The sequence below is a fragment of the Leptonychotes weddellii genome, chromosome 1 (assembly GCF_054177405.1).
Source record: "Leptonychotes weddellii isolate Sample4059 chromosome 1, ASM5417740v2, whole genome shotgun sequence".
NCBI classification, from domain to species: domain Eukaryota; kingdom Metazoa; phylum Chordata; class Mammalia; order Carnivora; family Phocidae; genus Leptonychotes; species Leptonychotes weddellii.
Window position 1 is genome coordinate 126,459,172 of NC_138369.1, and position 27,949 is coordinate 126,487,120.

General features: G+C 49.7%; 2 long non-coding RNA genes across 2 annotated transcripts in view; both read right to left on the minus strand.

The window, feature by feature from the left end:
- Positions 1-301: 301 nt before the first annotated feature.
- On the minus strand, positions 302-12,879 carry LOC145723596 (uncharacterized). Its single transcript, XR_014148814.1, has 2 exons — positions 12,191-12,879; positions 302-8,586 (listed from the first exon to the last, which is right to left on the minus strand). It is a non-coding gene; the product is annotated as an uncharacterized LOC145723596 (long non-coding RNA).
- A 383-nt stretch (positions 12,880-13,262) lies between these two features.
- LOC145723592 (uncharacterized) overlaps positions 13,263-27,949 on the minus strand; it is a 48,973-nt gene continuing 34,286 nt past the window's right edge. Inside the window, exons 4-6 of the long non-coding RNA XR_014148813.1 lie at positions 16,139-16,425; positions 14,374-14,442; positions 13,263-13,313 (exon numbers count right to left, since the gene is read on the minus strand). This is a non-coding gene — a long non-coding RNA (uncharacterized LOC145723592). The remainder of the gene's footprint in view (positions 13,314-14,373; positions 14,443-16,138; positions 16,426-27,949) is intronic.

A 27,949-nucleotide genomic window follows, 5' to 3' on the forward strand; every position in this document is an offset into this window, starting at 1 on the left:
GGTCAATCAGATCCAATAATTGATTGGCCAGGTGAAAGAAATTGCATGAAATATTCGTTCAACCCAAGGGTAATTTTTGCAAACAGCCTATTTTAGGCCTGGCCTAAGAGAGGGCCTGAGCTGGAGGTGGCAGAAGTAGGGAAGTCTGCATGCAAGGACAGCCTGGAGCCATTCGAATCCCGAAAGGTCCTAGGCTATTTTATGTACTCTTAGTCTCTCCGTTTGCCATCGATTTCAGAGAGGCAAACTTCCCAAAGTGTTCCATCTAAATGTGATCCAATGACACAAACATAAGTCAAAAAAGATTTACTCTTTCTTTATGGAAAGATCTACTGATTTTGTAATATACAGAAGAAATCTAGAGAGCTTGTTTCATTAAAAAAATAATGTGTTACAGTTTGTTCATTAAGTTTAACTTCTCTCTTGCTATTTCGCATGAACCTACAAGACCCACCAGGCAACCACCACATCTCACACACACACACACACACACACACACAAACACACACACAAATGGAAATGGAAATGTAGTCTTTTGATTTAATCTCTGGTGACACAATTCAGGTGGATGAAATACTAGTAGTTGGTGTTAGTTGATATTGTGGTCAGAACGGTGACTTCTCCAAACATCTATGGTGGGACTGACATTCAAACAGGAACATCAGGTGATTCTGTGGACCTTTGGCCTTTACCTATCACTTGTAAACAAACGCAACCATTCAAATGGACACAAGATTCTACTTAATGTAAAAATGCGTGAAATCGCCTTACGAGTTAAACTTCTGTGTTTCCCCCTCGGCAATAGAAAGATTAACATTTCTGTACAGGGAATGGTTTTGATCTTGCCTTCCAGCTACAGTATTTACATTCCAGTAAAGTTCATCTGGATCAGTTGGTAGTCACATGAATGAATGTGCAGCCCAAGATCATGTTCTTAAATAAAGTGATCATCCAAAGAATGGGGTGGTGGGGGGGTGCTTATCCTAATGATCTAAAGATGAAAATCCCAGAAGGAAGCAGAAATGTTCCCTAATGTAAATTTCTGTCATAAACTCTGGGTCAAAAAAAAAGTGTTTCAGCATTAGAACAAGGCAGGAACAAACTGATTAAAGCTTGCTTAGATGAGGAAACTGAGAAAACATCTTGTCAACCCAGATACATTGTCCTGTATAGATGAAAGATGGGTCTGTGCTTTAAAAAATTAAAATTTAAAAAAATCAGTCTAGGTAAGAGAAAGGGACTTTGAAGTATCAGGGAAGTTGTGACTTCTTGTGTGAACGACAGGGATCAGATCAGAATTACTGACCTTGAAAAAGAAGCTAATAGCACAGTTTCCAAAGGAGGCAATGATTTTTTTAATCTCTTTTACTTGTAATGGTATGTAGTCTAAGTCTGGGGACAGAAGCTGTCTAATTAAAAAAATGTGTTTTGTTTCTATAGAATCCAATAAACATTTATTGAGCCCTTACTTTGTACCAGGCACTGGGCTAAGCATAAAAATCCCAAGATGGGGGCGCCTGGGTGGCTCAGTTGGTTAAGCGACTGCCTTCGGCTCAGGTCATGATCCTGGAGTCCCGGGATCGAGTCCCGCATCGGGCTCCCTGCTCAGCAGGGAGCCTGCTTCTCCCTCTGACCCTCCCCCTCTCATTCTCTCTCTCAAATAAATAAATAAAATCTTAAAAAAAAAAAAAATCCCAAGATGAGTAAAACTCCATTCAGTTCCTCAAGACGCTCACCATCAGGTGACATTGCTTACAGCGGAAATTCATGTAAGGTGTTAGTATGACCATGGGTTCATAGCTGATAGATCTAGCTGTGCACATCTCAAGGCTTGGAGGAATGACTTGAACATGCCACCAGCTTTGATCACCAGTTTAATCCAACAGAAGTTCCCTGAGAGCCAGCCCTGGGCAGGAGCTCATGGAAACCATCATGGAGATGCAGAGATGAGTAAGTCAGGATCCTCGCCTTCCAGAGGCTCTCAACCAAGTTTCCGGATAAAAAGGAAAACTAGATGAGTAACTTTAATGATAACTCATTGCGGGCAGGTAAGGACTGCTTGCTAATTGGTTCTCCCCAAGGGAAACCAGACAGAGAAACTTCTGAAATGCTTTGGAAGAATAACGTTATAAAGGCACAATAGGTTAAAAGACTGGAATGACAAATTAGCCTTGCCAGCCACTTAGTTAATGGTCTTCCTTCAGCACATCGGGCTAAGAAGTAGATCTTAACTGGTAGCTTCTCTGTGCCTGTCACAGACATTTAACTCTCTTCAGAGAAAGAAGTTTTAGGAGCCATCAATTTGTAATTTAATGGGCTTTTCAGGGAAAGCAAAGTACTGGTACAATGGAATTCAACAAGCCACCTCCAGACAAGAGTTGAAGCAAAAAGTGTCACTGAAGGAAATGTCACATCATGGCAGCTGTGGATGTGGCTCCTTGCAGCCCTTCCCCCCCTTCCCCAACCTTCTGGGCCTGGATGGCTGTACCTGCATCTCAATTCTCCAGGCCCCTGGGCTGTCTCCCTGGATCTGACATCCCAGCCAGTACAGTTTGGAGCTGTTCTCTAGTGGGGTCATGACCTTCCCAAGTAGCCTGTGAGACCCTGACACTAGAGATCACATCCCCTCTCCCCTCCCCCACCTCCCTGCTCCTGTCTTAGGGCTTGTGTATGAGATGGCAGAACATGGCCTGACAGGGGAAGGGGAAGCCTTATACTTGAACTAGAAGACCTGGAGACCATGCCCAGTACAACCACTGACTGGCTATTGACCCTAGAAAAGTAACTTTTTCTGTCTAGACTTTAGTGTCCCATCTATAAAGTGAAGAGGATAGGGGCGCCTGGGTGGCTCAGTCGGTTGAGCGTCTGCCTTCGGCTCAGGTCATGATCCCAGGGTCCTGGGATCGAGCCCCACATTGGGCTTCCTGCTCAGCGGAGAGCCTGCTTCTCCCTCTCCCTCTGCCTGCCTCTCTGCCTACCTGTACTCTCTCTCTATCTCTCTGTCAAATAAATAAATAAAATATTTTTTTAAAAAAAAAGTGAAGAGGATGGACCATACATTCGTTGAGGCCTGCCCCTAATACTCTACGATCATGTGTTTTCTAGCAAATGCCAAATCTCTCTCTCTCTCTCCCCCCGCCCCCACACACGCACACTCACACACCACCTCCCACCTCACTTTTCATTTCTTTTTTTTAAAGATTTTATTTACTTGATGGGGCGCCTGGATGGCTCAGTTGGTTGGGTGTCTGCCTTTGGCTCAGGTCATGATCCCAGGGTGGAGCCCCACGTCGGGCTGCCTGCTCAGTGGGAGCCTGCTTCTCCTTCTCCTCCCCACTTGTGCTCTCTCTCACTATCTCTGTCTTTGTCTCCGTCTCTCTCTCTCTCAAATGAATAAGTAAAATCTTTTTTAAAAAGATTTATTCATTTGAGAGAGAGATTGCACACACAAGCGGGGGTGGGGGGCACGGGTAAGGGGCAGAGGGAGAGAGAGAAGCAGACTCCCTGCTGAGCAGGGAGCCCTGCGGCGCTCCATCCCAGGACCCTGAGATCACGACCTGAGCCAAAGTCAGACGCTTAACAACTGAGCCACCCAGGCGCCCCCACTTTTCATTTCTTAAATAAGACAAACACACAACCTCAGATACACAAACCTCAAATTACGGCCATTAGGCCTCCCCAGATGACTGCTCTGAAGACTGGCATTTTATCCTAACAACATCAACATGACATTGACCCCAACTCCCACTGAATACAAAACACATGTGGCCCAATTCTTCACAGAACAGCTTCACGTACGACCCGCATACAGAACGGTGCGTTTCTACAATCCTGCCACTGCTGGGTCGGGTTCCCAGAAGCAGGCTCTCCAGTCCTCTCAGCACCTAGTGAAGCCAGCCGTCCCCTCCCTTGGGTGCCAGACGCACAGCTGCAGATGCGAGTGGGAGGCAGGAAGGGAGCGGCTGAAGTTCAAGAAGAAGAGCAAGGGGGAGAGATGAGAAAAGAGGAGGGCGAGGGGGAGGAGGGGCTGCATTCCTGACAGCAGGGAAAATCTGCCAGCATTAATCTGCCCCCAGCTTCCAGCCCTCAGTTTCCAGTGCCTCACACCTCCCAGGAGTTAGAGCCGTGGGTTAGTCTCCTGAGCCTCTGCCACCGCCCTGCCCTCTCCTGCTATCTCCCCTTTTAGGTGGCCCTAAAAAGAATGTCCCTTGCAATCTCTCTCCAGCTGTTTGATCTTTTTAAGTATCTCTCACTTGTCCGTGGCATATGCTCCAACCAAAAAATAGATCTTGGGCATTCAGGATGGAAAAGGATATTAAATGGCAAAAGCCAGCCTCGTGCCAAGGGTGTGGGCAGCCCCTAGATATCTCTGATGACCAGATGTCCTGGATTTGCTAGGATGGTCTTAATTTAAAACATTCTGGTCTCTTGTCCCCAGAAGTGGCTTCACACTTGTCCGACCATGTGTCCTTGTTTGGGGTTTGGAAAATATAGTTACCACGTGGATACCTGATATCCAAGTGTCAAACAGACCCAGTGTTGGCGTCATGGGGGTGGAAAGAGGACAGATATTGGAGCCAGATGGATCTTGGGTCAACCAGCTCTGCCACTTACTCTCTGTGAGACTCTAGGCAGCTTTTATTCTTTCTAAGCCTCAGTTTCTTCGTCTAGAAAATAATGAGTTTCCCTAGAAGTCAGAGCCATGAATTTTGACTTATCAGATAAACCCGGCTCACAGACACTTAATATCTTCCAGATGTTTCTGTCTGTCCTGTCATGTTGTTTGGATTTTGGTCAGATCTAGTGTGCTACTATTTAAAGCATTGACCGAAATGTACAGTTCAGGGTGCCATCTCGAACGGCTATGATAACAGCCACCGAAATAGCCCAACACATATACAACGCCCGTCTTTCTTCCTGCCCATCATTCCAGATTCTCCTCACCCCTCAAGATGGGTTCAAATCCACTCCCCACGGCTGCCGACAGGTTCCCGTAGGCTGCTCCTGCCCCAGCCAGGTGGGGGGCATCCACATCACTGCTGCAGGCTCCAGCTGATTTTGCCTCTGCTCTCTCCTCCCTCTGGTCACCAGTCTCCAGCCCAGCAAGTGGACCCTGCCTTGAGCCCTTCTCCCCACCTGGTGCTCTGACGCCGAGGTAGACAATGGAAGGTGGGTCCACTACGGAGCCAGCCAAGCACCATATCTAAGCTGGCATCCCACTAACCTGCTATTGGCCTTAGTCTGGTCCCTTGGCCTTTCTCAGCCTCAGTGTCCTCATGTGAAGACTAGGGTGAGGTTTCCCATAACTTTTCCCTGTGAGAAGCTTTTAAAGCCTCTTGTGGCCATGTCATTTCACACGCGTTTACTCCTCCATCCCCACACCTTTTTCAGCTCCTATTTCCAGGCACGCCGTGCATAAACTCAGCCTTCAAAATTCTCCATCATCTGGCCATACCCCAAGCTTCTCAAACTTACTTCCCACCTGGCACATGCTTTTGGTACCAGCCATGTTAGGTTCCTCACTGCGCACTCAGCTCTGTCCTTGCACCTGTGCGCACGCTCTTCCCTTCACCAGGCATGCCTTCTGCCTGCCTATCCAAAGAGGTCTCTTTCCAGACTGAGTCACCCTTACCCCACTGCTATGAACTGAAGTCTGTCCCCCCAAAATTCATATGTTGACACCCTGACTCCCCCAGTGTGAAGTGCCTTTAGAGACAGGCCCTTTCAGGAAGTAGTTAAGGTTAAATGAGATTATAACGGTACTACTCGAATCCGATAGCATTAGTGTCCTTATAAGAAAAGACACTTGAGAGCTGTCTCTCTCTCCCTCTCTTTCGCTCTCTCCCCCACCTCGGCCACATGAGGACACAGTGAGAAAGTAGCGGCTATAAGCCAAGAAGAGAGCTCACACCAAAAAACAAATGAACCATGACCTTGATCTTGGACTTCCCAGCCTCCAGAAGGAACTGTGAGAAAATGAGCCTCTGTTGTTTAAGCCATCCGTCTATGGTATTTTGTTACGGCAGCCCCAGCTGACTAATAATTCCCACCGTCACTGCTCTCTCCTTCCTCCGAGCCTTGTGTCCCTTGTCACCTGCCCCTCACATGCTAGCACTAAATGAGTGACACTCTATCCTGCTGACTCCCTAATTTTCCCTATGTGTGCCCATTTTGCTCCTCCAATACGGAAAAAAAAAAAAAGCTCTTTGCAGGGAAGATTGTATCACCCAAAGGCCCCACACAAAGCACTGCACACAGCAGATGCTCAAGACATGCTTAGCTGGTAAAAAGTCATGCACTGTTGGAGAAGGAGCAGCAATCCTGGAGGGACAGAAGTCTCGTAGGCCGTGGGTGCCTTCAGAGGCACGGACTTACCACCCCCAGACATTTGCTTCTCTACGTCCAATCTTGGCTTTGCCACCACGGCCCACAGGAGGGCACTGGGAAGGGGCAAGCGCACAAAAGATGGTTCACACTAATGAAACAGGGAATTTCCCCAACCAGCAGGCTAGCTGCCAAAGAGACAGGTGTATTCATATTGAGTAGCCACTGAAAATACTTGTCATTTATCTGCATATTTTATATGCATACTGAAAAGCATCCATGCACTAAATATTTCAGCAATTTCATATATATGTTATAATTATATATATGTGTGTGTATATATATACATACATTATAAAGCATCTGCATTGTGCTAACCACTCACTACACAAGTCGCTTCAGACCCAATACCAGTTGAGCTTATCTCCATGTTATAAGTGAGAAAATTGAGACTTAAAGAGGGTAAGTAACTTGCCCAAAGTCGCACACTTGGTGAGTGAGACTGTGAGCCAGTGATAGATTGCATTTGAAAAGCATTAATTTGCTAGTTGATTCAGCCAACAAACAGAGCAGATATCATAAGCAAAACCCCCAAACTACTGTTTGTGGGGATATAGAAAGGACGGCAACATAGTCTCTATCCTTAAGAAATTGTAGAAGGGAGGGGCGCCTGGGTGGCTCAGTCGTTAAGCGTCTGCCTTCCACTCAGGTCATGATCCAGGGGTCCCGGGATGGAGCCCCACATCGGGCTCCCTGCTCCGCGGGAAGCCTGCTTCTCCCTCTCCCACTCCCCCTGCTTGTGTTCCCTCTCTCGCTGTGTCTCTCTCTGTCAAATAAATAAGTAAAATCTTAAAAAAAAAAAAAGAAAGAAAGAAAGAAAGAAATTGTAGAAGGGAGGAGAAGATCACGAGCTCTAAGCTCTACAACGGCCTTGGAAGGACCAGGAATCAAGTGTTTCAGGAGTTCCAGGGGAGGGGAGAGGGGTTGCACCCCGGCCTCAGGATGGGACATTGAAGGACAAGCAAAAGCGAGGTGCAGACATGGGAAGATGCCCATCCAGTGCAGAGATGCAGTCGGGGGGCTCACTAACCAGGATCACAGGCCTGTAGGGTGAGGTACCCCAAGGCACACAGGCCGAGGTCACAGGAAGAGGACCTCTGGTAGCAGGAGGCTGAGCTGAGGCCAAGCTGCTGGAATCCCAGGATGTCTGGTTTACCCTCATCCCCATGTGCCTCACTCCCAACTTCTCTAGTTAGGGCAGGGAACTCAATGAGGGGCACCAGGCTGCTGAGAAGGAGCATGATGCCTTGAGGTGGGGGGGGGGGCACCAGGGTGTGGCAGAAGGGGCACTAGGCCTTTAGAAGTCACTCTGGGGCTACCCAGCAGGCTGGCCTTGGATAAGTCCCCCAACATGGTTGGGCTTAGAAGGCCTCGGTCCGGGGGATTATTGAGGCCCACCTGATTGCCACTTAAACCAGGCACTGGGCTGGAGTTGTGGGTCCCTTAGAAAGTGAAGGCCCCCCAGATCACCTGCCTGGCCCTGGAGGAAGCTGTTTTTTACTTGGGGGAAGTAGGCACAGTGTGGCCTCCGGCTCAGAGATTGCAGGTCATTGGGCCCAACCTCAGGGTGCCCGGTGGGGGACCAGGAAGGTGTGCCCGTCTGACACCAGCGGTGGGGTGGGTCCTCCCCACCCCCCTCCAGCCACAGCCGCCCCGCCTGCTCCCCAGGCCCTTCTCTGAGTGGGGTCTGCGCCTAGAAGGCTGCTCCATCCACCATGGCTAGCCTGGTGGAGCCCACGGAGACTAGATGGGTCCGCCGCTGTGGGGGAGGGCCCTCCCGGGGCCCCGAGGCGGTCCGCTGGGAAACGCGCCGGGCCTGGGCGGCGGGCGGCTCCTGTTTCCCGCTCGGGCGGGCGCGGGGCAGCTTCTGGGAGGTGAGCAGAGCAGCGTTTTCCCACAGTCTGGGGCGGTGACACATGGCGCTCACACATTCCACAGCCGCCGCCGCGCCAGGCCTGGCCGAGAGTCAAGGCAGCGCCGAGCGGCCGCCCGCAGGTTCTGACTCCCGCCCGCCGCTCCGCCTTCTCCAGGGCTGCCGGCGTCCGGACCCACCGCGCGGGCACTGTGCAAGCCGGGCGTGGCAAACCTTGATGCTGAAGGCCCGCGGGACAGCGACCCGGAGAAGTGATGGAAGGAAAGAAGGCCAAAGGGAGCCCCTCCTGGCATGCACACGAGCTGACTCCCACTTTCTCAGGCCATTCTCTGGAAAAGACCAAGAGGAAAAGGAGAGTGGGTTATTTGCACCCTGGGGTCAGCACGGGGGTGGGGGGGGGGCGGGGGGGGGAGGGGTTGTACTGGACTCAGGGAGGCGGGGCTCGCTGGAGGCAGCACTGTTCTTGCCTCCAGATTCAGGTGGGAACTGCCAAAGGCATGTGGGGTGGGGGACACTATCATGTCCTTCCTCTACCCCTGAGTCTGTAACGTGGGGGCTGCCGATCTCTGCTCAGAATCCCCTCCCACAAGTCCCTGTTTATTGATGGGCTGTGGAAGCCTTGATCAGCCCACTCCAGCGACCATTTGAGAGATGCAAAAACAGACAAGTAGAACACACCTCAAAAATGGGCCCTCAGAATCTGGAGTGGACATTCATTTCTTTGGGATGGTGGGCATTCCTGTATTCTGCTTCACTTGGGCGTCTGTGTGGACTCCCCATGACCCCTCTAATTCCCTCAGCTCCAGAAATGTATCTAACTGCCCAGGTCAGATATGGCCCTGAAGCTGGAGATCCCAGGGAGCTTTCCAGCTCACAGAACTCCACAGAGTAGGGAAGCCACCAAGCATTCTCCATATTCTTCAGAGGGGCTGCCCAAATCCTAGGGGACAGGAACTGTTCTGGAAACTTCACTATTTCCAGAGCTGTCTTATGTACATTGCCTTCAATTCCAACAACAACCCAGTGAGACTGGTGCTGTTATTACCCCCGGTTTATACCTAAAGAAACAGGGATTTAAGAGCTGAAGTCACTTGCCTGAGGTCGCGTAGCTGTAAATGTGCTTGACCCCAGGTTTGTCTAACCACCAGCCCAGTGCTTTGTTAACCGGGTCTCAAAGTTTAGATGCAGGACAGATTAGATTCCATGCACACACCTGCTCCGGCCACCTCCCCATACCACACACAAGAACACAGAGCTGCCCAGCCTTAACCTTTTCCCAGAAGAATCGCACTTGATCCTCAGTGACTCCTCACTGAGGATTCTCAATGGCTCTACCTTTGATAGAACCTGATAGAGCTTTTCAAACTCGCTTTTGTTCTGTGACATAAACTACCCCCAATATATTCTCGACCATTACAACGTAACCGAAGGACAAAGAGGTCAACCATGAAGACTCACAAGGTCCTGAGTTCATTCAAGTTAATTCACTCCATCAGTTAGCATTCCCTGTGAGCCTGCTCTGGGCCTCCTCCCAGCAGGGTGCTGAGAGGGAGATGAGAGAAGGGTCGAGGAGCAGAAGAGAAGGAGGAAGGGAAGGTGCAAACGAGAGTACAATCCAGAAGACCTGCAATCCCCACTTGGGGCTCCGCATCAGGTAAGTTGGAAAGACCCAGAAAGAGACAGTTACACTGTAGCATGATCAAAGAGGTATGAACTAAGTGGGGGTACAGTGTCCAGAAATGCTGCTAGTTGAAATCCAGAAAGGGTGCCCTATTTATGACAGATGACAAATGAGGGGTTCCCCAGACAGAGGCAACGGGGTAGGCCACTCCAGGCAGAGGACGCACGACGGACGGGATAGCTCAGAGAGCACACAGCAAATATGAGCCATAAATAAAACACACTGATAGACTGTGTAATATCAAAATTGTAAATGTCTGCTCACAAAAAAAAAAAATTATACCCTGAATAAACAGGCAAACCACAGACCAGGAGCAAATATTCTCAGAACATAAATCGGACAAAGGGTTTACATGCAGAATATAAGAGGAACTCCTGCCCCTCAATAATAAAAAGACAGACAACCCAACTTTTTTACATGACCAAAGGCTAAACAGACCATTATGAAAGACACACAAATGACCACAATAAACACGTGTGAAAGCCCTCAACATCAGCAGTCACCAGGAAAATGAAAATTAAAACTACAGTGAGATACCCCCGCACACCTACCAGAAGGGCTTAGAGTAAAAACTGACAACAGCAGATGTTGGAGAGGATGTGGAGCAATTGGAACCCTCATACATCACTGGTAGAAATAGTAAATGGTACAGCCGCTTTGAAAAAGTTTCTTAAAAATTTAAACATACAGCCACCCAGTGGTATACTGGTAAGCGTTTAATGCTTCTGGGCTCCCCAGAAGAAAAGCAAGCCTGATTTGTGGCATTTGCTGATCTCCCTGGTAGAAATACTCCTACGAGGGCCGATTTCGAGCTGCCAACATGGCATGAGTGAAAGCAGCGTTGGGAAGAAATGAGCCCTTGCTAGCCAGCTCCAGTCCCCTCCAGCACACCATCACACCCACCCCGTGACCCACTAGTTCTGCTGGCAGGTATTCACCTAAAAGCAATGAAAATATGTCTCCAAAAAGTCTCATACATGAATGGCTGCGGCAGCTTTTTTCACTATAGGCTAAAATTGGAAAGAACCCAGAGGCTCATCACCAGAGAACAGATCAAATAAGCTGCACTGTATTCATACAACGGAATACTACTGATGGATAAAAATGATCTACTGAGACACGCAACCACATGGATGAATCTCGAAAATACAACGTTGTGTAAAAGAAGACAGACATGAGAACAACATCCGGTACGATTGCATTTATGTGAAACTCCGGAATAGTCAAAACTGAACAATGCCCACAGAAGTCAAATCACCGTTGCTGGGGGAGGCAGGGATTAACTAGGAAGGACCCCGAGCCAACTTTCTGGGGTGACAGAAATGTACTGGGCCTTGACATGCATGGGTCAGAACAGAACATTTAGGATCTGAGCACTGTACTGTTTGTAGATTATAAGAAAAGGAAAAGTCACCACCGCTGAAAAGCCTGGATTTCCTTCACTTGAACGCCCAAGGTATCTTAGGGGCAGAGGACCACAGCCCAGCAAGGGGGCCCCCAGAAGCAGCTGGCTCAGCACATGGGCCTCAGGGAGTAAATCGTGTTTCTCTTATTTTCTTTTAGCAAAACCAACAAAGCATTATTTGCTTTGCCTCCCACTGTGGTTACTAGGTCCCCTAGCCGGGGCAGAGTATGTGCTGGGCAGCCGCAGGGCACTGAGGTCAGCCGGCCTAGTCATCCCCACTGCCTGGCTCCTCTTTCCTCCCGCCCCCACTCTCCTTCCCCCACTTTTGAAGAATCCATTTCGGGAACTTGAATGTCACTTTGCCTCCCAACTGTCTCCACTCCTTTTTATTTTCCTCTAACACTCCCTGCCTCCCTCCCATACCCTTCCATCCTTCTTCCACTTAAACCCGGTTACAGAGATAGATGCTAATTATTTGACAGCTCAAGGCAGTCAGGAAGCCATGTCTCCAAGAGTTCTACAATAACTGAAGCATAGAAATCGCTAAGGAACTTGTGTGTGGAGTTTGGAACATCGTTCTGCCACCGCTTAACTTGCTGTGTGATCTTGGGGACATTACTCAAACTCTCTGGTCTCCAGTTTCTTATTTGCAAGATAGGGGACTCAGTTCCTCCCCCAGTGGGTTACAGCGATAAAATGAGATAATTTGTGAAAGAGTCAGCATGTTTGGGGGGCTTAAAGTCTAGGGTTTGTTTCTCTTCTCATATTTCACTATAATCAATCCTTACTATAAACATTTTAATGATACCGTTGGAAAGAGACTGCACAACTCTCCCGAGTCACGCACCTAAAGAGGAGCGGAGACGGATTCCAGCCCAGGTGTCCACTCGTCTTCTCGTCCTCCACGCCCAGGGCGCAACCGTCTGGCTCAGTGCACAGCAGTGGACTCCTCCCACTCGACCTTCCATTTCTGCAGTTCCAGAAAAATAGCCTAAGAGGGCCAGGTGCAGGAAGGTAGAAAGGCTCTTGTCTCACACAAAAACAGTACAATCCCTTTCACACCCTCCTACCTCCCAGTCCTTAATGAGTCTCTTAGGAACGTAAAGTCTCCTTGACTTTTCAAAGTTGTATAAAGAGTTACTTGTAGGACTCTTAGAGACCGAACGTGAAGCACTTGTAAAGCTTCACGCAATATGCAGGGTTTCCTTTTGCCTTTCCATATTTTATTCACACCCTTTCCCGTAACAGAACTCGCCCAGTTAATGTCTAGGGACTCCCCACCCCTCTCGCCTTCTTCACTTCCTTCTCTCCCGCTCCCTCTACTGTAAAACTAGCTGGTTCCAAAGTCTCCTTAATTGCCTTGATGCCCAAAGTTAATGTTTCTTCAATCTTCTTTCTTACGTGACCTTCTTTCTTGACTAGTCATTGTGTTCCCAGACAAGCACAGTACTTCCCTATCTCGGGGCCTTTGCTCACATGCTGCTTTCTTTACACTTTGCCCATCCTTCAAAACTCAGTTCAAGCGCCAACTCCTCCATGAAGCCTTCTCTGAGGTCTCCAGCTGGAAGGGGTGTCTCCCGTCATCCAAGCCCCACAACACTTTTCCAGGCCTCCTTGTTATGGCGCTCATCCCCGTGTCTCATGTAGTGTATGGGTGAGTGAGAGGGACAGACGGGCAGACTGGTGAGTTGATGGGTAGATGGATAAATGGATAAATGGATATATGGATGGATGGATAGATGGATGGATGGATGCAGGCATGCATGGATGCATCAGTGGGTGAATGCATATGGATGGATGCATGAATGGATATATGAATTTTTGCATGGATAGACGTATAGCAGGCCAGCAGCGTTTCCCAGAGCTATGAGACATCTCATATCTGGGCGTCTGCATCATGTTAATATATTTACCTGTTCAGTGGTCATTCAGCAGCTTCTGTGTCTTGTCTCTCTGTCTATGATGTATTTCTGATCTCAGGAAAACACATTGGGCATATTTAATTCAGGCTGAATCCCAAGGCCTGTGCAGTCGATATTTACAGATGACAAAGAGCCAGATATATTTTAATCTGTCCCTAAGCTGAAGCCTTATGAGTTTTTACTGGCATTCTAGAGTAGATGTCAATATATTTCTTGTTTCTGCTCTTTGGGTCCCAGCAGAACCTTTGGGCCCCAGGTCAACCAGTCCAACTGCTCATTTTTCAGATGAGGAAACAAAAGTCTGCAGAGAGAACGTGGCTACAGCACAAGATCACATGTGAAGTGAGACTAAAACTCTGCCTTGACTTCTGGCCTCTCACTCAGTCCTTTATACCTTAAAAGTTAGAGCCAGTGGATTGGCTTATCTCTTTTAGGTATGTTTCAAACCTTGATGAAAAGCAGGAAGGTTTAAAAGAAAATCCAAGACTTCTCTGAAGGGACATAAGCTTTCTCTCACTATAGATTCTATGTTTAACATTAGACTCGGGGCCTTCACTTTCCAAGGGGTCATTTGTACGATGAAAAGAAAAATGCTATGCCCCTGACTCCTTCCTGAGAGCCGTGGAGGACTCCAGAGTCATATTTACACAGTAAGCTCCCCTGACAAGGAAAAAGAAGGTTTGGAGACCTGCATGCTGTAGGCTCCGACTTTTCTTAGTAAAAAAATCTGACATCCGGTAGGACATGGCAGCATTTTGAAGAACTCTTGTTACCAGACCAAGAATTAACCATTTCTCTGCTCTGGCAATATAATTCCTTTTCATAGGTTTTTCTGAAGATCAAAATACCCAGGTAAGCCTCTGTACACTCCTAATTTCTCTTGAGTTATCCAGAGAAGGCTCTGGCTTCCCTAATCCCCCAAATACAAGTCAACAACACTTCCCAGGAACTTCTAAAACTTCGATCCAAAGTTTTCAGAAACACCGTCGTTTCTATTTTTGTATTATAATATCATTTCTTGGTGACCATGGTTCAAAACCTCAGCTCCCCTCCTTTAAAAAATTAGCTGCCCCTAGACTCTGCATGAAAAGCAAAGAGCACAACTTACGTGTTCATCGTAAATATAGCCAGTGACGATGCGTGGGCATGAACATTTTTCTTTCCTTGCCATTCTCCCCTGGAAAGCCCAAAGATAAATAGGAAGAAAGTGGGAGAGTAGCCAGAGAATGGGGGCCTCAGGGGCGGGTGTCTCTGCAAGAAGCTGACCTCCTCAAGCACGCAAGCAGCAATTATGACTGGTCAGCCAACCCGAAACGCGTCCTGCTTTTATGAATTTTCAATCAATACCCCAAGTGCCAGAAGTTTCTTTTCAAATTAAAAAAAAAAAAAGTGAGGAAGGAAGAAAGGAAGAAGTCCAAAGAGTGGACAAAACCCAGGCGCCGTGGCCCCCCCGGACTCCGGCTGGGGAAGCGGCGACAATGGGGAGAAATCAATGCGCAGAAGCCCAAAGCAGCTTTCAGACACCTCTTGACCTTGTCACTTCCTGGGTAATTAAGAGGCACTACAGTTCCGTGTCACTGTTAGGGACTGAATGTATATCGATAGATAGATATATATGTTCTTAAAAGGTTCTTTTTCTACAGCCTCGGTCAGGATCCTGCCAAAGAAAAGGGGGAAAAGAAAGGCGTTCTGTCGAGAGTGCACTGAAAGGAAACATGAAAGGAGAAACCTAAATTTTTCAGCACAGTCTCTCCTGACGTGGGAAAATGGCGCAGACAAGAATAGATGGCTTGTTCGCTGTTGTTTTTCTCCTTCCTTCCCTTGACGGATTATCTCTGGGAATGTGGCGTAGGCAGCAGGGTACTGCCCCTGCTCTGTGTTCCTTCAGATCCCTTAAGGGCAGTCATGCCAACCCCAAGCTCTCCAAGACGGACTGCGTCACTGCTCCATGGGGCCCAAAAGGAGCCGCTTGCCTTCTGGGGGCCTCAGTTTCCACACAGGAGAGAAATCGGACTAAACCCTCTCTGCAGCTTTCTCCGGGGCTGACGTTTACTGAGGCCATGAGAAACGGTTGCTGCCTGCTGACCCTGCCGAGGAGACAGAGGGACACAGGACTCTGGGACAGCAGGAGCGGGCCTCCCCACACGTGTGTGTCAAACGCTGGCTCCCGAGGCCGCTCAAACCCTGAGGGAGCCCTGGGGCCAGGACTGTGTGAGAGGGTTGGCCCAACCCACTGGAGAGCAAAGCTCTGAAGCCACGTTGCCCGCTCTGACTCTGGGGGTTCTTCGGCGAGTCTGTATCCTTCCCCGGTGGCTCTGGTCTGGGGGGCCCCACCGAGAGGGCTGATGGACGTCTGCTTTGTCGATGGCTGCAGGTGGACTCTGAGCTCCCGGGGCCCTCAGCACTCACTGCCTATCCCAGCATCCCTCTCAGCTCCGAGCCCAGCACCAGCATGTAGGAGGTGCTCGGTGGATGCTTATTAAGCCAACATCTGAATTTAAAGACACAAGGGGAAGCAGGAAGCTTGTCGGTGTTGGATGCGCCAATGAATCACCTCCGTGCAAAACTGAGGTTTTTATTTCAGCAAAAATAGTCACTTCACTAAGTTCTGGGTAACTGGTTTTTTGTTTTTTTAAAGATTTTATTTATTTATTTGAGAGAGAGCACATGAGAGGGGGAGAGTCAGAGGGAGAAGCAGACTCCCTGCCGAGCAGGGAGCCCGATGCGGGACTCGATCCCGGGGCTCCAGGATCATGACCTGAGCCGAAGGCAGTCGCTTAACCGACTGAGCCACCCAGGCGCCCCTGGGTAACTGGTTTTATGCCTGGAGGACAAGACTCTGTTTCTACCCTCGTTCTGGGCCCACTACTAACCCAGTGAGCAGGTGTGCGAGCCAGTAAAGTCAGAGGGATGTTACTGGTGAATGATGGTACCCACTGAGGTTTTCCTCGTTGGTCTGCCAGCTCTGTCCCTTGGCACAGGGGCTTGTGTACACAGGGACTGCCCTGGGAGACCTGTCCGTGTGGGCCGCTCCTGCCCTGCGGTGAATGCCATTGCACACTGTCCCCGGCGACGTCACATAAGCATGGGATCCCTGCAGGCCGCAAAGTACAGTGGAAAATGCGTTGGCTGTCACACCAAAGATGTCCTTTTTTTGCTCCTGGGATGTCAGAAGTATAAACATAGTAGCGAATGTGAAAGGGATTTACACTCGTCTGGAGGAAAAGCACAATAACATGGACTATCGTAACAGTATGTTTATAACTCAGATGAAGCTTGTCTTGATGTTCTCTCCCACTCATCGGATAGGTGCTGCGTTTTAAAGCATTCCGGCCTAAATGAAGAAAAGCTGGCTCCCAGACAACCCGGCTTCCTTTGCAACCCCTCCCGAGGGGAGGCGCCAGTCAGTGGGATCCAGCCTGAGCAAGGGGAGCCTCTCCCCGGGGACAAAAAGACCATTATTACGTTGGGATCTTGGCTATGTTTTCTTCTGGCCAGCTTAAAGCCCTCTGCATTTGTTCTGACAGAGGCTTGAGGGGCAAGAGGGACAGTATTACCAGGCCAGGGGGAAACTGGGCACAGAAAAGCAAAGCTGTTCGCGCTGGTGAAATGAGTAACAGCGGACGCGGGGCTGCACCTGCAAGGAATTAGCATCCACACTAGCAACTTGAGTCCCTCAGAAAAGTAGTCGAGGGGCGCCTGGGTGGCTCAGCTGGTAAAGCTGCTGATTCTGGATTTCGGCTCCGGTCGGGAGATCGAGGCCCGCATCGGGCTCCGCATTCAGCACACAGCCTGCTGGAGATTCTCTCTCTCCCTCTCCCTCTGCCCCTCCCCCTGCTTGTTCTTTCTCTCTCTCTCAAAATAAAAATAAATAAAATCTTAAAAAAAAAAAAAAAAGTATCAGAGAAGAGACCAAAGAGAGAGGTCATTTAAGAAGAAAGTTAGAAAGGGGCGCCTGGGTGGCTCAGATGGTTAAGCGTCTGCCTTCGGCTCAGGTCATGATCTCAGGGTCCTGGGATCGAGCCCCGCATCGGGCTCCCTGCTTGGCGGGGAGCCTGCTTCTCCCTCACCGTCCTACTGTTCTCCCAGCTTGTGCTCTCTTGCTCTTTCTGTCAAATAAATAAATAAAATCTTAAAAAAAAAAAAAAGGAAGAAAGTTAGAAAGAGAAGACAAGACGTAGCTAACGCTTTAAAAATAAAACACTAAAAACTAGTGGCTAAAAAGCAACTTTCTCTACCAAAGCTATCCAATGGAACATTCAGGGACAATGGAACCGTTCTATTCTGTACTGACCCATGTGGTAGCAACTAACCACATGCACCAAGCACATGAAATGTGGACGATGGGACTGGAAAAACCGCATTTTAAATTGCATTGTATTTAATTAACTTAAACAAATTTGAGTAGCCCTATGTGTCTGGTAGCTACCATTTGGACAGCACAGTTCTATACTCACTTGCATCATCCAAAAACATTACAAGACTTCAAGTATTTGGGGACTTGTAAAATCGTAAAGGCCTGAATAAGACAGTAAATGAACGAACAGGAGGAAGAGGCGTCTTAGCTCTCACTTGGCTAAGAAGCTAAGAAGGACGACATTTTCAAGTCCATTCGGGATCTAGCCAGAGTCAGTCCCGGAGCCTGCCCCGAGCCAGCCGGGGCTGGCATGCCCGCTCCAGGATGCCTCTTCTCCCTCCTGTGGCCCCTGGCACTCCCTGACCCCTGCCCATCCCGGGCCATCCTGGTGCTGATGACAAGAGGCAGGTTGTCTGGGTGACTATAAGCTCCTGGAGCACAAGGACTGGGTCTCCCCCACCACTGAATCCCTCCCTCCCGCTAGCTCCCAGTCCCATGCTTGTCACACAGCTCGTACCCCAAAGAGGGTCGTTTTGAACAGAATTCTCAGTATTTATTTCAGAGGTTTTATGATTACAAGATAGACTGTGGACTGAATGTTTGTGTCACCCCCACCCCGAATTCATACGTGGAACCTCTAATCCCTAATGTGATGGTATTTGAGGGTGGGGTTTTTGAGAGGTAATTAGGTTTCAATGAGGTCAGGAGGGTGGAGCCCCCCATGGTGGGATTAGTGCCCTTATAAGGAAGACACCTCTCTCTGCCACGTGAGGACACAACAAGACGGCAGTAGCCTTCAGACCGGGAGGAGGATTCCCAACAAACACCCATACGCTGGCACCTTGATCTTGGACTTCCCAGCCTTACCGTGAGGCACAAATGTTCATGGGTTAAGTCACTGGGTCTACGGTGTTTTGTTCTAGCAGCCCAAGCGGACTAAGACAGGGTTTTTGGGAAAAGCAGCTTTTGACATCAGCTATTTCACATGCACTCAGCAAAAATAAAAACAAAACCAACCCGACCAAATAAGTCATTACCAGGCACCTTCCATGGGGACTATGAAGCCAAAAAAGAGCCATGCCCTGCTCTGAAAAGGACCCAGTCCAATAAGAGAAATGACCAGGAGCAATTGTGATCCCAGACATAAAGTCACTGGTTTCATTTGAGTGATGCAGACGGAGCCTTTGGGGACGAACGGGGAAAGAGGGATAGATTACTGCTAAGATGGGGGTTGGGGGCAGAAGGGGACAGCTTCCTGGAGAAAGTGGCATCTGGGCCAGGTCTAGAGGGATACCGTGGATGTGCTTGTGCAGATGGGAGCAAAGAACAGAGGCTACAAGGCAGGAAATAGGGGAGGGAGAGGGGACGTTGGGGGACTAGAGACCAGTCTAGCCCTTTATGCGGCAGTGCTGTGCAGTGAGGCTGGAAAGAAATGGCTCTGGCAAGGTGAGGGGTCTCCTTGGAGCTCTGGTTAAAAGCCATAAGGAACTGGCGTGCTTTGAACTTCTAGCTGCCAGCCTCACTGCCGCTGAAATGGATCCCCCATCTCAAGCCCCGCCTCTTTCACAGGTTGAGAGGGTGGACAGCTGAACAACCACTGTGGCCTCCCAAGTGGCCGTGGGAAGGGGCTGGGTTGTCTGCTTCCCCCCCCCTCTTCTGCCTGCTATGAAATCCGCATCAGCTGGAGATGTCCAGGAGATCGGTTTCCATCTGTTCTGGGCATGGTTGGTAGGAAAGCCTCAGATCCAAGAGGTCGCTTGGCCTATCAGCATGACGGAGGCCGCCTCGGGTGGGGGCAGGGAAGGAGCCCACCGCAAAGGCATACTCAGCCAGCCCTGGGGACAGCTGCCCAGCCGAGGGGCCAGGAGGCTCCCAGCTTCCCAGCCGCACCCAAATCACCCATTCTGAGGCCTGCTTGCTGATGATGTCATTCACTTCATCACAAGAACATCTGTCCTGAAGGATAGGAACAGTGGGTATGTTCTGAGCGAAGCCTACCAGAGTTAAAGGACTTGGGTGAGCAAACAAGCAGGGCCTGTGGTATCCCCAAGAGCCCACTGGAGTCTGACCCCTCCAGACTTTGTCTGTCTCTAACTAGACCAGGAAAGATCCTCAGCCAAGACCCCAGGCAGGCTCGCCTACAGCTGGGCTGCTCTCCACGTGTCCCGCGGTGGCCTCCCACCCGCCACCCCTGGCCCACATGAGCTCCTCCCAGCTCTGGGACACTGGGCGGGGGACATACTTCTGAGCAAATGCCAGATGAACAGCTGTTCTTCTGCATCTTGTCGTAGCAGTTTCCTCCCAAAGCAGGGCTGGACACAGAAGTTGCCATCCAGGTATTCATTCCGGTGATGACCCCAGGGGGCAGGAGTGAGGTCCTCCTGAGAGGAGGACAAGGAAGAGGGGAGAGTGCTCCATTCCTCAGGCGCTCCTAAAAAGCTTTGCGAAAAGCATCTCAGGACTGCCCACCTGAGCACTGAGCACTGATCTCCAGGGTCCTGTCCACTACGGGTCAAGGGCAGCGCCATGCAGCTCCAGGCTACACATTGGTGAATGTCAGTATTACACGGCGGCAAGTCCCAGGACAGGGAGTGGAGAGGTTCGTGAGGTGGCCCAAGGTGAAGTGAAGCCAGATCACCTCCACCTGGAGGCCGCACCGGGGCTTCTCTGGAAAGCCAGAGAGTTGTGTCTGCTTCTACCACGTCTGTCCCTAAGTCCGAGGCACAGACTCAACCCACCTGAGGACTTCTCCTCCCTAAGATGCTGTATTAGTTTCCTATGGGGGCTGTAATAAAACACCAAAAACTTAGTGCCAAAAGTAACACAAATGTATTTTCTGACAGCACTTGGAGCTCAGAAGTCTGAAATGGGTCTCACTGGGCTAAAATCAAGGCTGTTCTAGAAGCTCGAGGAAAGAATCTGTTTTCTTGCTTTTTCCAGCTTCTAGAGGTTGCCTGCATTCCTTGGCTTGTGGTCCCTTCCTCCATCCTCGAAGCCAGCAGTGGCCAGGCAAGTTTTTCTCACATCCCATCATTCTGACAGACTCCCTTACTTCCCTCTTCCCCATTAAAAGGACCCCTGTGATTACACTGGGCCCCCCCTGGAAAAGCCAAGACCATTTCCCCTTCTCAAGGTCAGGTGATTAATAACCTTAATTCCACCTGCAACCTTAATTCCCCTTTGACATAGAACATAATATATTCACAGGTTCCAGAGATTGGGTTGTGAACATCTTTGAGGGACCATTTCCACCTACCACAGATACTGTTCCATCTCTTCCTGAAAAGAGGAGCTCGGGGCATTTATGCAGTTAATTGGGTTGACTGTCATGGTCCTTAGAGCCAGGAGGGGAGACCCTGCCTGTCCCTGAGGCTGTCCCTAGGACCCCCACGTCCTGCTGGCACAATAGCCGACTTTGCCAAGGGCAACTAAACCCAATAAAGTCAGGAGACAGAAGACCCAGGGGCCCCAAGGCGGCCTTACGTGGAAAGGGCCTGAACTTCACAGGCAGATGGACTGAGCTCTGATCCCAACTCACTAACTAGTTAGCTGTGGCACCCAGGAAAGACTGCTCAGCCTTTCCAAGCCTCCAGATCCGGCAGGGCCAATGCCCAGGACAATGCCTGGCACATAAGAGTTGCTCCATAAATTGAAGACATCATTAGGATTTTCAAGTCAGTAATTCTCAGGGCGCCTGGGTGGCTCAGTCGTTGAGCGTCTGCCTTCCACTCAGGTCACGATCCCAGGGTCCTGGGATGGAGCCCCGCATCGGGCTCCCTGCTCGGCGGGAAGCCTGCTTCTCCCTCTCCCACTCCCCCTGCTTGTGTTCCCTCTCTCGCTGTGTCTCTCTCTGTCAAATAAATAAATAAAATCTTTAAAAAAAAAAAAAAGGCAGTAATTCTCAAGGAAATAACACTACTCTTTAGTTATTTACTGATTTATAATATACAAACTGTAATCATAACTATTACTTCATGTGATTCTCAAAACCACCCAGAGAGCTGGGTCAGATAGCAGCCCATTCCATGGTTCTTCCTGTAGCCTTGGGGAGACCTGGGCCCAATCCAAACACCCCCAACCGTGCAGAGTAGGCTGCCTCCTGCCCTGTGTCCACACTTCCATTAGGCAAAGGGCCCGGGAATGAGAACCCAAAGCCTAAAGAAATTAGAACGTTTCTTCTCTAGAGCTCCAGATGCAGTAAAATATCTTCAAGCCATTTTCTCACCTGCTATAAATGGTATAACCATATTTGGGGGTGTGGGGGGCAGGGAAGGTTTGCACCTCTCTTTGTGCATTCAGCCCGGGCTGCCTTGTGCTAACATGCATGTTTGCTTGTCTCTCTCTCCCACAGAGCTGTGAACACATCACCTAGGGGTAGCAAGGCCTCAGTGAAGTGCTCTGCAATGATTTAGTAGCCTAGAGGAAACATTTGCTAAATCTGCCTCCTGTCCCATCCCTAGGTCTCTTGGTGGAAAAGATTCTAGAGATTGCTCAGGAAAAGCCTCCGGTGGCCATCTCATGCATGATGATCGCTGTCTAAGTCTCTGTGCTACACTCAGGTTGGCAGGCCTGAGCATCAGCTCCCGGTGGGAGCACCCAGGTGACCCAGGCTGGCCTCCCACAGGCAGACCGACCATGAGGATGTTTGTGAGCATCCTGGCTTTTCCCTACATCCCCATCTCCAGATCCTGCAAGGTGAGCTTCCAGCCAACCGAACCTGACGGGGGCAGAAGGGATAGTCTGATGTGCAGGGTGTAGAGTGTCTGTCCCTTGTCTTCGCGTAGCTGGCACAGTCTGCCTCCACTGCCCGCCCTTTCCCACACTCGGCTTGCTCCATACCAGGGCTCCCTCCTTCCCTCGTCCGATCTCCCAGGCTCAGCAGGCAGTCGGCCATAATTCTCAAGAATAAAGAAAACATATTAGGGTTTGACAAGCCCAACATTTGCATGTCTGTTTTTCAGAGAAATACCCATCTGGGGGGGATTAAGCCTTTTTTTTTTCCCCTCCCTCCCCATCCAATCCCAAGTATGAAAACATTCTTGACATAGTTGCCTGAAAAAGGATTTCTAAAGAGAAAAATACCTCCCATACCCTGTGATTTCAGTGACTTGGTGTGAAAGGCACCCAAAAGAAAGGGAATGAGGTAGAGAACAGAAAAAGAAAAAAATCTCTTTAGTCAAATAGTTTGTTAATCTTCAAAGGGGCAATGCATTAGGTTTCCTCTCTAGTCTCAGGAAATACACAGGTTGGTGTGTGCTTCATCCTTAGACATGACCCCTTCCCTGGGCAGCAGGGTCTGAGCTCCCATAGGCCCAGGGCAGGGCAGGGCCCCAGTACTACTGAGGCGGAGAGGCAGAAATCAAGGCCCAGGGCTACTGAGCAGAGGAGGAGGCAAGAGAGCACTTCGGCCATGTGCCTCCGTTTGGGGAGGTTCTCTCTGGCTACTCTGAGCATATAAAGTGAGTTTGTGGCGGAGATGCCTCGAAAAAGGCCAAGTAGGGTGGCTCATCCTAAATTATTAAGGATTTTCGCTGAAGGTGATTTCCACAAAAGCCAGCTCCTCTCAATCAGGTTGGGAAACTTGGTGAACTTATTAGCAACAGGGCCCCTCTGACATGATGAACTTGGCGGCCGTTGCCCCAAGGGAGGCAGAGTTGTGCCCAAGAAAGCGATTGAGGACTGAACGGTTGGTCCAGGCAGATGCAGCAAAAGGCAATTTTAAGGTTTTGAAGGTGAAGGAAATGTGACATTGCCCAAGGTAAGAACCATCCCCCCATCCATTCATTCAACGATCGAGCATCTACACTGGGCACAGCACTGGTTAAATGCTGACTCCTTCCAACTTCCAGCGGGCATGTTGGCCCACGAAGCCCTGGAAAGGAAATATGCTGGGAAGAAAGGAAAACTCAGAGAACCCCTCAATGAGTCGATTGACCGTGGAAGGGCCAGGGCAAGCGTCCCAGGACGAAGCCCAGAGGAGACGGGGCCCAGCCCATGTTGCTGGACGTAGGTGGCCCGACACGCACAGGATGCCCAGGGATCTCCTTTGGCCTGAGTTCCAAATGGCACAGGCTGAGGTGGCACATCTTGAGTGCCCATCAGGAGAGCAGTTTCAAAATGAAGCCAAAGAAGAGAAGCCAGCGGGAAAGGACCCCTCTTCTCCAAGGAGTCAGGGAGTTGAGGAGGGGAGCTCAAGCTGGCCGAGGAGAAAAGGAGGGGCACTCGTCACAGGACATGGTACCCAGAGGTGAGGCCAGGGCAGGAGGCCCTACTGGGACATGTGCTGCCCCACGGCGACAGTCCAGGCCTGCCCCCGGCCACCACACAGGGCAGTTGCCTAATCACTGCTGGAAAGCAGAGGGCTGGGCCACTGGGCCCTGAAAGGCGACCCTTGAAGAAAGAAAGGGGGTAGAGTGAGGGAGGGTGGGCTCTGAAGCTGGACACCTTTTGCTTTAAAGGAGAAAGACTCCCTCCAGTCCCCGAATCCTAGAATCTGCAGTATGGTGTGTCAGAGATGAGAAGCAAGGAAAGAAACCAGGGAGCCATCCATCTGTGACCCTTGTCCCAGAAGTGTAGCAAAAAGAAGACTCCCACCACCCCGTGCCTCCTCCCAGTAACAGATTAATTTCACAATTTCTTCTTAGGTACACAGTATAGCATACAAAATGATGCATTCAGCCATCCTGCCTTGGATTTCACCATAAGCATTTAGCTTTACCTCTGCAGGATGGAAGCAGAGGTTGGAGAACTTTGCAATCAGCTTACATGGACCACAGCCCAGCTAGACAGACTCTAGGAGACGGTGGAGACTGGCTCTGGGCAGGATATCTGACCCCAGTTCTGCCCCCTTAAAAGGAGAGCACGGAGACCCCCGGCATTCAAGTGGAGAGCAGGAGAGGCTAAAGCCCACTCAACACCCAGCCTATCTGTTTTGCTGCCGCCCCAGCTGGACTCGACCACCCAGTTCTGCTCAGAGCTGAACTGGTTAGTCATTCCTAACGCTCAAATCATTAATTCGGGAAGGAAGCCACGCTAGCTGCCTCCCCTTCTCCCTGGGAGTTTTCTGCCGTTGCAAAAGAGATGAGTAATCAGACATTCCCGGAGCCCTGGTTAAGCCCATTGCCAAGAAAGGTGTCTTGCAGCTCACTTGCTGGTGGGGAAGCCACGCTACCAGCCCTGAATCACCCTGGATCCAGGGGAGAGCAAGGCCAAACTTGCCTGACTGAGTTCAATATGGCATCACTGAGATCAGCTCAAGAGAGGTTCATGGGTCACCAAGCCTAGCGACCCCCCCCTACAGCCATGGCCCGGGCTGACCCTCGATGGGCCTCTCTGCTACTTCTGGGGTGTGTGGGGGTGGGGGGGACTCGAGAGTCCAGAGACAGGCCGGGAAGGACAGCAGACACCAGCCAGAGCCCAGGGTCCCCCTTGACAGATGGTGAAACTGAGGCCCAAGGAGGCAGTGGTGCTTGCCTCAAGTCAAATAGCTAATTAATATAGACTGGCTAGAACTCTCATCTCTCAGTACTGGGTCCCCAGCAATTTCCACTGCACCAAATTACTCCAACATCACGTTGAGGCTTGGATGTTAAGGAAACACGTGAATGGCAAAGTAACGACGACCACCCAGTGTCCATCAGTAGACAAGCAGTTTAAAAAAAATGAAATGTAGGTGAAATAAAATGAAATGCAAATCAGCCACTTAGAAAGATTGGCATGACTCTCTCTGTTCTGATAAGGAGCTATCTCCCTGATACAGTTTAATAAGCAAGAGAACAAGACTCAGAAACAGTACATATAGTATGCTACCAATTTTGGAAGAAGGGAAACACAAAGACACATACACATAGGTGAGTGAGTGTGTGTGTGTGTGTGTGTGTGTGTGTGTGCTCCCCTTTGCATAAACTGTCTCTGCAGGGTGCATAGGAAGCTGGTAGCAGTGGTTATTTCTGGGAGAAACCCCGAGGGGCAGAGTATCAAGAACAAGAGGGGAGGGGCCTACTTTTTGCTCTTTCTCTTATAACTTGGATTGTTTAACATTAGCCTGTGTAATTTAATTAAAATCTAAAAATCGTACTCAGCGCAAGACTGGGAGTCAGCAATCCTGATTAGCTTCAACATGGAGTAGTTTCTCAGGACCCATAAGCATATACGCTGAATAAACAATGGATTGATGATTAGAAGATGAGTGAATTTAAAAAAATTTTGTCTGAGCTCCAAGGCAATAATTAAATATATGGCATCACATTTTGGAAAAGACAAGGAACATAGGTCACAGTACTTAAGAGCCAGAAGGAAGCATCAGGATTATGATAGGCAGCCTCTCGTTGGGCGGAGTGATAGAGTCGGAGAACCTGGGTTCAAGTCCTTGGTCAACTAAAATCTCAGAAACCTCAGTTTTCTCATCTGCAAAATAGCAGATATCTCCTCTCTGGAATTTTCGTGCAGATCAAATGTGCTGATGGGCAGAAAAGCACTTCCTCATATCTAACATATAGAACGGGTTGAGGGACAATGGCAAGCCCCGATTCCCCCGGACCCCACCTCTCCACCTACAGGTCTGAATGCTTTTCCCAGCCTCTGGCACCTCAGTGCTCCGTGCCTCAGTTTCTACATGTTCAGGAAAAGTTCCGCGGGAGCCTCCCTGCTGCCCCTTCTACCCTTTCCCCTCAAGCAACAAAGGCTCGGACACAATTTGCCTGAGGTCACAAAGGGACAGCCCCAGGAAGAGAATGGCTTCATCCCTTCAGGTCTTAAAAGCTTTCCTTCTTTGTAAGTTGTCTGGTCACAGATAGAGACCTTGAGAGGAGTCACCCCTTGAGCTGAATTAGCCACCACCTCATTATTTACCCACCAGCCCCTCCTAGGATTAAGTGACATTCAGGGGACAGCAAAGCTCTCAGGAAAAGTGCCCTCACAGGTGGTGGCATGAAGCTAATCCTCTCCCAGCTCCCACTCCAGGATGAGGCAGCAGGGGCCGTCTGAGCCGGATCTGGTGGGGCTGTGGTGAGAAGAGACGTCTGGGTTAGGACCGAGGCTGTGGAGAGCCAGGAGGAAAGAAGCACACACCACGAAAACTCCCCCACAGTTACCTGCAAAAGTGGTTCCAGGAACTGCTAGTATCTTCTCACCTGCCAAGGAGCTGCCATCCACACCATCGGTAAAGCCTCAGGAGAGCCCAAATATGGCTCCCATCTTGTGGATGGGGAAACTGAGGCTCAGGGGGAAGAAGAGAATCCTATATCTAGGTTTAGAGCCAAGGTCTCCCACCGACGTTCCAGTTGTTTCCATCTACATCCATGTAAAATGGTGCTTGGAATGAGTGGGATACCCACCACTTGGGGTACAAATATTTGTGGTCTGAATGGAAGAAGAAAGCAGGGCAGTGCTGTGGATACATGAGCACCTCGTACGGAAGCACACTCGCTCGTTTAGGGCCACAGATCAGGTCCTATTTGTGGCTACTAATTATGCATAAGGGCCACCGGAGGGCTGATTTCTGTGCTTGGCTGCACCCTATGCCCCCAGTGCTTCTACCCGCTCCTGATTTTCATGGCTTCTCTCCCCCCTTCCCCTCCCCCAGCTGTATCCTTGCTACCTGACTTCCCCCTCTCTCTCTGTCTATGCTCCACCCCTGTCAGCACCGCACACTCCTTAGGGCCCAGGCACGGGCTGGGCTTGCCCTTCTTATGGACTAGGCATGTCCGTGCAAGGGCAGAGCTTTCCTTTTTGGAGTCCCCCCACGTTGCATGAATGTGCTCACTCATTCATTCATTCATCAAATATGTACCAAACACCGACAGGCCACACAGCGCCACCCCCCCGCCCCCAGGTATCACTGCATATGACTGACTCATCATTGACCGTTACGCAGAATTTGGGATGTCATCCATAGACAGCCAGAGAGAAAAAAACTGTGGCAAAAAGTCCTAAAATGCAATGATTTCTAAGCAACACGGATAGCAGTAAAAAGCTTGAGTCTGTATTAGAGCATTATTATTTATCAACTATATTCCTCTGTCTTAAATTTTCCCTCAGTCACCAGAATGGAATCAATGAATGGCAACGTTTTCCCATCTGATGATTTTAAATGAGATTACAAACACATGGAGTTTTAACTTCACATGCATTAGTTTCTGGGTCTCGGGTCTTTTTTTTTTTTTTTTTCCCCTCAAAGCAGATAAATGAGGTTCTAAACTTAGGATAATAAGGCTTAACAGTGAGGTGCTTTTTAAAAAAGTGAATCATTTCTCAGTTCTCCTTTGCTAATCTCTCTTGGTAACATTAATTATGAGTTTGTGCAGCGCGCCCCAAGGCGAGCTCGGCT